This window comes from Schistocerca cancellata, unplaced genomic scaffold, assembly GCF_023864275.1.
Source record: "Schistocerca cancellata isolate TAMUIC-IGC-003103 unplaced genomic scaffold, iqSchCanc2.1 HiC_scaffold_240, whole genome shotgun sequence".
NCBI lineage: Eukaryota > Metazoa > Arthropoda > Insecta > Orthoptera > Acrididae > Schistocerca > Schistocerca cancellata.
The window spans coordinates 20,001-27,500 of record NW_026046262.1 but is presented as its reverse complement, the minus strand read 5'-3'; the positions used below and the strand labels follow the sequence as shown (position 1 = coordinate 27,500).

General features: G+C 53.8%; 2 non-coding genes and 1 pseudogene across 2 annotated transcripts in view; all 3 read right to left on the bottom strand.

The window, feature by feature from the left end:
- The window catches only part of LOC126113157 (large subunit ribosomal RNA), a 4,215-nt gene extending 3,656 nt beyond the window's left edge, over positions 1 to 559 (bottom strand). The window contains exon 1 of the ribosomal RNA XR_007524740.1: positions 1 to 559. This exon is cut by the window's left edge and continues 3,656 nt beyond it. This is a non-coding gene — a ribosomal RNA (large subunit ribosomal RNA).
- A 189-nt stretch (positions 560 to 748) lies between these two features.
- On the bottom strand, positions 749 to 903 carry LOC126113144 (5.8S ribosomal RNA; annotated as a pseudogene).
- A 350-nt stretch (positions 904 to 1,253) lies between these two features.
- LOC126113150 (small subunit ribosomal RNA) lies at positions 1,254 to 3,154 on the bottom strand. Its single transcript, XR_007524733.1, has one exon. It is a non-coding gene; the product is annotated as a small subunit ribosomal RNA (ribosomal RNA).
- Between the last annotated feature and the right edge of the window lie 4,346 nt (positions 3,155 to 7,500).

Here is a 7,500-nt window from a genome sequence, read left to right as displayed (position 1 = left end):
GGCAACCGGACACGACCCCGCCGCGGATTGCTCCGCGCGGGCGGCCGGCCCCATCTGCCGAGGGCGGGAGCCAGTGGCCGGATGGGCGTGAATCTCACCCGTTCGACCTTTCGGACTTCTCACGTTTACCCCAGAACGGTTTCACGTACTTTTGAACTCTCTCTTCAAAGTTCTTTTCAACTTTTCCCTCACGGTACTTGTTCGCTATCGGTCTCGTGGTCATATTTAGTCTCAGATGGCAGTTTACCACCCACTTGGAGCTGCACTCTCAAGCAACCCGACTCGAAGGAGAGGTCCCGCCGACGCTCGCACCGGCCGCTACGGGCCTGGCACCCTCTACGGGCCGTGGCCTCATTCAAGTTGGACTTGGGCTCGGCGCGAGGCGTCGGGGTAGTGGACCCTCCAAACACCACATGCCACGACAGGCGGCAGCCTGCGGGGTTCGGTGCTGGACTCTTCCCTGTTCGCTCGCCGCTACTGGGGGAATCCTTGTTAGTTTCTTTCCTCCGCTTAGTAATATGCTTAAATTCAGCGGGTAGTCTCGCCTGCTCTGAGGTCGTTGTACGAGTGTCGCACGCCACACCGCCAGCCGGCTGTGCACGCTACCGAGAAAGTACCGGTATGCGAACCGCCAGGCGACGGGCGCGCATCGCACGTTTAAGGAGACGCGGCCGGCCCCACAGGCGGCCACGACACTCCCAGGTCTCCGAAGGCGGGACAAACGCCGCGCGCTTCAGTATACGTTAGCCGACCCTCAGCCAGACGTGGCCCGGGAACGGAATCCATGGACCGGCAATGTGCGTTCGAAACGTCGATGTTCATGTGTCCTGCAGTTCACATGTCGACGCGCAATTTGCTGCGTCTTCATCGACCCACGAGCCGAGTGATCCACCGTCCTGGGTGATCTTTTTTGTTTAGTTTCCACTGTCTCTTTCAAAACAGTTGCATAGGCGGGACTGAGGCGTTTGACGGCCCCTGTTCCAGCGTTCTGTGTCCAACGGCTCACGCCGATGGGCGTCGTACGGCTCCACACCGGAGCGGACAGCACTCGGGCGAAAGTCATTCAAAACCGGCGCAGGCGCCAGGTGCCGCAGGCCAGCCGCTCCAGAGCTTCAGCCGCTCGTACCACACAACATTTTTCAGTTAGTTTTGAGAGGCACGCGTGGTTCCGCACGCGGCGCACGGCTGCTGCCGTACAGGTCAGCGTGTTGCGCGACACGACACGCACATCGAAAGACATGCAGTCTAGTCGGTAATGATCCTTCCGCAGGTTCACCTACGGAAACCTTGTTACGACTTTTTACTTCCTCTAAATGATCAAGTTTGGTCATCTTTCCGGTAGCATCGGCAACGACAGAGTCGATGCCGCGTACAGTCCGAAGACCTCACTAAATCATTGCAATCGGTAGTAGCGACGGGCGGTGTGTACAAAGGGCAGGGACGTAATCAACGCGAGCTTATGACTCGCGCTTACTGGGAATTCCTCGTTCATGGGGAACAATTGCAAGCCCAATCCCTAGCACGAAGAGGTTCAGCGGGTTACCCGACCTTTCGCCTAGGAAGACACGCTGATTCCTTCAGTGTAGCGCGCGTGCGGCCCAGAACATCTAAGGGCATCACAGACCTGTTATTGCTCAATCTCGTGCGGCTAGAAGCCGCCTGTCCCTCTAGAGAACAAGTAATCGCTGACAGCACGAAGGATGTCACGCGACTAGTTAGCAGGCTAGAGTCTCGTTCGTTATCGGAATTAACCAGACAAATCGCTCCACCAACTAAGAACGGCCATGCACACACCACCCACCGAATCAAGAAGAGCTATCAATCTGTCAATCCTTCCGGTGTCCGGGCCTGGTGAGGTTTCCGTGTTGAGTCAAATTAAGCCGCAGGCTCCACTCCTGGTGGTGCCCTTCCGTCAATTCCTTTAAGTTTCAGCTTTGCAACCATACTTCCCCCGGAACCCAAAAGCTTTGGTTTCCCGGAGGCTGCCCGCCGAGTCATCGGAGGAACTGCGGCGGATCGCTGGCTGGCATCGTTTATGGTTAGAACTAGGGCGGTATCTGATCGCCTTCGAACCTCTAACTTTCGTTCTTGATTAATGAAAACATACTTGGCAAATGCTTTCGCTTCTGTTCGTCTTGCGACGATCCAAGAATTTCACCTCTAACGTCGCAATACGAATGCCCCCGCCCTGTCCCCTATTAATCATTACCTCGGGTTCCGAAAACCAACAAAATAGAACCGAGGTCCTATTCCCATTATTCCATGCACACAGTATTCAGCGGGCTTGCCTGCTTTAAGCACTCTAATTTGTTCAAAGTAAACGTGCCGGCCCACCCAGACACTCAATAAAGAGCACCTTGGTAGGATTTCAACGGGGTCCGCCTCGGGACGCACGAACACGCACGAGGCGGTCGCACGCCTTCGGCTCGCCCCACCGGCAGGACGTCCCACGATACATGCAGTTAAACACCCGACGGGCGGTGAACCAACAGCGTGGGACACAATCCAACTACGAGCTTTTTAACCGCAACAACTTTAATATACGCTATTGGAGCTGGAATTACCGCGGCTGCTGGCACCAGACTTGCCCTCCAATAGATACTCGTTAAAGGATTTAAAGTGTACTCATTCCGATTACGGGCCTCGGATGAGTCCCGTATCGTTATTTTTCGTCACTACCTCCCCGTGCCGGGAGTGGGTAATTTGCGCGCCTGCTGCCTTCCTTGGATGTGGTAGCCGTTTCTCAGGCTCCCTCTCCGGAATCGAACCCTGATTCCCCGTTACCCGTTACAACCATGGTAGGCGCAGAACCTACCATCGACAGTTGATAAGGCAGACATTTGAAAGATGCGTCGCCGGTACGAGGACCGTGCGATCAGCCCAAAGTTATTCAGAGTCACCAGGCAACGGACCGGACGAGCCGACCGATTGGTTTTGATCTAATAAAAGCGTCCCTTCCATCTCTGGTCGGGACTCTGTTTGCATGTATTAGCTCTAGAATTACCACAGTTATCAAGTAACGTGGGTACGATCTAAGGAACCATAACTGATTTAATGAGCCATTCGCGGTTTCACCTTAATGCGGCTTGTACTGAGACATGCATGGCTTAATCTTTGAGACAAGCATATGACTACTGGCAGGATCAACCAGGGAGCTGCGTCAACTAGAGCTGAGCAGCCGGCCGCCCGGAGTGTGTCCCAGGGGCCCGCGCGAACACGCAAGCGTCCCGCTCAATTATTCTGCAAACAGGAGGAGGCTGAGCTCCCCTGCACAATACACCTCGAAACCTCTCAGGTCCCGGCGGCGCGCAGCGCCGTCCTAAGTACTTGGTCGGGTTCGAGAGAGGCGCAATCGCCCGGAGTTAGGCGAGTAGACGCTTTAGGTGCGACCACCCGTGCCTCCCAACTGAGCTTGCCGCTGCCGACAGAGGCCCGGGAGCGTGCTGTCGTGGCATTGCCGGCGGGAGACAACACGCGCCACCTACGGTGACCGGCAGCTCCAACGCCAGCGCCACAGAAGGCAAAGGCCCCACGTGGGTGCCGAAGCGAACTCTCCCAGCACAGCGCACGTGCCAACACGTCTGCACAACTGCGATGACAAACCACCAGCGAGAACCGCTGGGGCGACCGAGCAGCAGACGGCGTCGCGGCGCCGAGTGCCGGGCGGCGGCGCATCCTCAACGCACACAGTCCTCAGTCGGACCAGCACACTGCAGATGTCCACCGCGCTTCGCACCGGGCCCGCGAGGACCCACTTTGGCCGCCCGGCGCCCGCGCGCAGGTGCCCCGGCGCGCAGCTGCGCCGCCTGCCGCGTCCGTCGGCCGGCGCGCCTGCCACTGGGCGCCCCCACCAGCCGGCGTAGCGCGTGCGCCCACGCACCGCGCGGCCAGCACGCCGGGCGGCCCCCCCTCACCGGCCGGGACGGTCCCACCAGCCACCGCCGCGTATCGCTTCACACACAGATTTGCCCTTACTGATTTACCTCCAGCAACAACAACCGCACCACAATGGTTTACCAGTTGTTCATTTGCGTAACGTCACCAGCAAACGTAGACGTCCATCCCAGTTTGCAAATGCAACGATTATTGCATACCTGTCTGTTAGGTGTCACGACACACTACGTCTGCCCACATACACGCGCCCACATACACGCAACAAAATGTGCACGACTAGAGAACACGTGGGAGGTGGCCCCCTACGTATGCGATGTCCATTACGAGACCGACTGTCAACCAGCATCTGTACCATGTCGCAGATGTGGAACGCGGTGCACCATGCTATCACACTGTGTGAGAAGAGACGACTACGTTTGAATACACGCGCCACTACATCAACAGACGGCTCATGCTGATCGCCATCCAGGGCGTCCGTTAATCCCACACGTCTCTATGGCGTACCACACTGCAATGTAGCTGTTATGGGGAGACGGCACGTGGCTGAGTGCACAACATTTGGACCGTATGGTTCGCTGTTGTTGGGCGCAGTCGTTGTACGGTCACACATGTGCCACAGCGTATCATGCAGTACATACGGACCTATGTGCAGTACAATGTGAGGGTTAAGCTTACGACATCAGCGGACAGTGGACACAGGCCGTACCACGACGTAGACTGAGCGCTTCGACATGCGAATGCCAGTGAACAGCTGCGAAGGGCATTGAACACGCAAGCACCTGAACGACCAGCGTGCGAAGGCAGGGGGGAGGGTGGGGGCGATGTACATCCTGCAGTCGTCCACATTACAGTGTACAGCGGGAGCATGTAAAAAGTAAGCAACACTTGCGAAGTGTTGAACATGAAACGATACACAAGAGGGTGGGCGGTGCGAGTAGCGAACTATATTCAGAGGGTTGTGGTTAGACAACACTGGATTAATGTAACGTGTCATATGCCAATTACAGAGCAGGTTAAGGCACAACTTGGGTTAGGTTAAGGCACAACGTGGGTTAGGTTAAGGCACAACTTGGGTTAGGTTAAGGCACAACGTGGGTTAGGTTAAGGCACAACGTGGGTTAGGTTAAGGCACAACGTGGGTTAGGTTAAGGCACAACGTGGGTTAGGTTAAGGCACAACGTGGGTTAGGTTAAGGCACAACGTGGGTTAGGTTAAGGCACAACGTGGGTTAGGTTAAGGCACAACGTGGGTTAGGTTAAGGCACAACGTGGGTTAGGTTAAGGCACAACGTGGGTTAGGTTAAGGCACAACGTGGGTTAGGTTAAGGCACAACGTGGGTTAGGTTAAGGCACAACGTGGGTTAGGTTAAGGCACAACGTGGGTTAGGTTAAGGCACAACGTGGGTTAGGTTAAGGCACAACTTGGGTTAGGTTAAGGCACAACTTGGGTTAGGTTAAGGCACAACTTGGGTTAGGTTAAGGCACAACTTGGGTTAGGTTAAGGCACAACTTGGGTTAGGTTAAGGCACAACTTGGGTTAGGTTAAGGCACAACTTGGGTTAGGTTAAGGCACAACTTGGGTTAGGTTAAGGCACAACTTGGGTTAGGTTAAGGCACAACGTGGGTTAGGTTAAGGCACAACGTGGGTTAGGTTAAGGCACAACGTGGGTTAGGTTAAGGCACAACGTGGGTTAGGTTAAGGCACAACGTGGGTTAGGTTAAGGCACAACGTGGGTTAGGTTAAGGCACAACGTGGGTTAGGTTAAGGCACAACGTGGGTTAGGTTAAGGCACAACGTGGGTTAGGTTAAGGCACAACGTGGGTTAGGTTAAGGCACAACGTGGGTTAGGTTAAGGCACAACGTGGGTTAGGTTAAGGCACAACGTGGGTTAGGTTAAGGCACAACGTGGGTTAGGTTAAGGCACAACGTGGGTTAGGTTAAGGCACAACGTGGGTTAGGTTAAGGCACAACGTGGGTTAGGTTAAGGCACAACTTGGGTTAGGTTAAGGCACAACGTGGGTTAGGTTAAGGCACAACTTGGGTTAGGTTAAGGCACAACTTGGGTTAGGTTAAGGCACAACTTGGGTTAGGTTAAGGCACAACTTGGGTTAGGTTAAGGCACAACTTGGGTTAGGTTAAGGCACAACTTGGGTTAGGTTAAGGCACAACTTGGGTTAGGTTAAGGCACAACTTGGGTTAGGTTAAGGCACAACTTGGGTTAGGTTAAGGCACAACGTGGGTTAGGTTAAGGCACAACGTGGGTTAGGTTAAGGCACAACGTGGGTTAGGTTAAGGCACAACGTGGGTTAGGTTAAGGCACAACGTGGGTTAGGTTAAGGCACAACGTGGGTTAGGTTAAGGCACAACGTGGGTTAGGTTAAGGCACAACGTGGGTTAGGTTAAGGCACAACGTGGGTTAGGTTAAGGCACAACGTGGGTTAGGTTAAGGCACAACGTGGGTTAGGTTAAGGCACAACGTGGGTTAGGTTAAGGCACAACGTGGGTTAGGTTAAGGCACAACGTGGGTTAGGTTAAGGTAGAAATTGCGTTACATTGCGGTACAAATTGCGTTACATTGCGGTACAAATTGCGTTACATTGCGGTACAAATTGCGTTACATTGCGGTACAAATTGCGTTACATTGCGGTACAAATTGCGTTACATTGCGGTACAAATTGCGTTACATTGCGGTACAAATTGCGTTACATTGCGGTACAAATTGCGTTACATTGCGGTACAAATTGCGTTACATTGCGGTACAAATTGCGTTACATTGCGGTACAAATTGCGTTACATTGCGGTACAGATTGCGTTACATTGCGGTACACATTGCGTTACACATTGCGGTACACATTGCGTTACACATTGCGGTACACATTGCGTTACACATTGCGGTACACATTGCGGTACACATTGCGTTACACATTGCGTTACACATTGCGGTACACATTGCGGTACATTGCGGTACACATTGCGGTACATTGCGGTACACATTGCGTTACATTGCGGTACACATTGCGTTACATTGCGGTACACATTGCGTTACATTGCGGTACAAATTGCGTTACGAATTTGGTTAAGTTAAGGTGCAAAATGGGTTAGGTTAAGGTGCGAAATGGGTTGGATTACAGTACACAACGTGGTAAGAGAGTGTGTTGGGGGGGGGGGGGCCGAGGTTCGTTGGTAGTGATCATTGTAAGTGAATGTCTGAGGCAGCTTCAGTATGTCACAGCAGTTATGTCTCGTCAGGATGCGCTTTTCGCTCGTGACTGGAGGCGCGCCGCGTCTGTGGTTGCGGCAAGGGAGCGGCAGACCTGTGTGATTCATTCCTGCCATTGTTTCTGTGCCGTAACAGGAGGCAGTGTGGTGGTGTTGGGTGCACCCCTGTGTAGGACATGTGTGGGTGTTGGTGGCTTATCTGAGCAATTGTGGATGTCGGACGGGTGGGATATTCTATTTTAGAATTGGACCCCCTGGTGTGGTTATCATAGTGTGGATGGTGTACTGTGGCGGAGAGGATGCACCGGACGTTGGTCCATGCTGGTGCTTACATATTGTATCTGTGTCTGTTACAGGCAGAGAGTAATGTGTGATAGAGTGTCTCGC